The 1,649-nt window shown below is 35.5% G+C and overlaps 1 non-coding gene across 1 annotated transcript; it reads right to left on the reverse strand.

Moving 5' to 3' along the window:
• Positions 1–205: 205 nt before the first annotated feature.
• On the reverse strand, positions 206–269 carry LOC118666671. Its single transcript, XR_004971022.1, has one exon. It is a non-coding gene; the product is annotated as a U7 small nuclear RNA (small nuclear RNA).
• Positions 270–1,649: the final 1,380 nt, after the last annotated feature.

The raw sequence follows: 1,649 nt of genomic DNA on the forward strand, positions 1-1,649 counted from the left end.
CACTTTTCTAAACCTTGGTTTCCTTAAGGAAATGCAAAAAGTAATGTTTCTATCTGAGTGGTGAAAATTAAGTGATTTGCACACTGCAATAGCTCAAATGGTACTATATCATCATCGTTGTCATTGTCGTCATCGTCATCATGATTATTGTTACCAGTGGGACATTTGGGTAATGAGTGGTTTGGGTTTTTTTTTTTTTTGGGGGGGGGGTGCTTTCGGTAAAAACTGGAAGACCTGCTAGACAAATTCAAGAAGAGCTGTAAGCACTGGGTATGTCTTTTCTAATAAGGAAATACTACTTCAGTCAGTAACACTATTTATGGCCTTAAGAGAACACTAACATGCTATGGCAACTATCTTAAATTCTGTTCCTATACTTATCCTATATAATAAAAGCCTAATATGCTAAGTGTTCGACTGTTCATTTGACTGTTCGAGCAGTTGCTGTGATGCACACTGACCATCAGGGGGCAGATGCTTAGACTGGTAGGTTAGCTTGCTGCTGGGGTCTAGCTGATTGGGACTGGGTGAGACAGGCCAGGCACACCCTGGAGCCCTCCTTCAGTCCCTCCCCAGGTACCATCATGCACTGGTGGGGTCTCTTGGCCTGCCTCTTGCAATCTGGGACCCCTTGGTGGCATGTCAGAGAGCCGGTTTTGGCCTGAACCCCACAGGCCAGGCTGAGGGACCCCACTGGTGCACAAATCCATGCACCAGGCCTCTAGTTCACAATAAAAGTCACAAAAGAGGGTCAAACAAGAAGTTAATGAGGAGTGAGCATATCTGAATTTTCATTCTGGTTTGCTATCCTTTGTTCTGGGATTTGGGAAAGGTGTTTCATATTCCTAATCTAAACAAAAATTACCTATAAAATGGAACATTTGGAGGAAATAATTGCAGATATCCCATTCTAAAAGATTTATTTTAGCTATGGTTATCTATATTCAGAATGATCTACTAGAGTAAAATTTCTACAGAGTTAAGAATAGTCAACTCATAAGTTAAAAAGTCAACTGTTTATGTCTTTAGCTTTTTCCAAGTCATTATCTGAAGTCCTTGCAGTTAGGGTAGAGAAAAAAATCTAAAATGAGAATTTTATTATTCTACAGTTTTAATAAAAAGTAATTTTTATTATGAAATTTATATTTCTCTATTGTATCAAACTCAGAAAACAGGAAGCTATCAAGAAAAAGTGAAAGTCATGTTATCTATTCTCCCTTACAATTCTCTAACCACTCTTGAAATTAAACCATGAATTTTCTAGAAATTTAAAATGCATATATAAATACAGTTATAGAAAATAGGGCTATGTAATATTTGCCCATCTCATTTAACACTTTTATCCTGGACATTTTTAGAATTATACAACCTGATTATATTATCATTTTTGACAGCTGCATGGTATTCTTTTGTAAAAATGAATCAATTTATTTTCCAAATCCAAAACAATGAACATTTAATGTTGTTTGGAATACTTAATTGTAATAGGCAAATGTTATCTAGGAAATGTGTGTGTGTGTGTGTGTGTGTGTAAATACATGTAAATATACATATATATTCCTATTTATGCATTAAAATGCCTATTTATGTAAACTCAGTATTGAGTATTATTATTCTCTTAAATCTGAATCAAGATGCAAAAAAAAGCT

Source organism: Myotis myotis, unplaced genomic scaffold (assembly GCF_014108235.1).
Source record: "Myotis myotis isolate mMyoMyo1 unplaced genomic scaffold, mMyoMyo1.p scaffold_m19_p_11, whole genome shotgun sequence".
NCBI lineage: Eukaryota > Metazoa > Chordata > Mammalia > Chiroptera > Vespertilionidae > Myotis > Myotis myotis.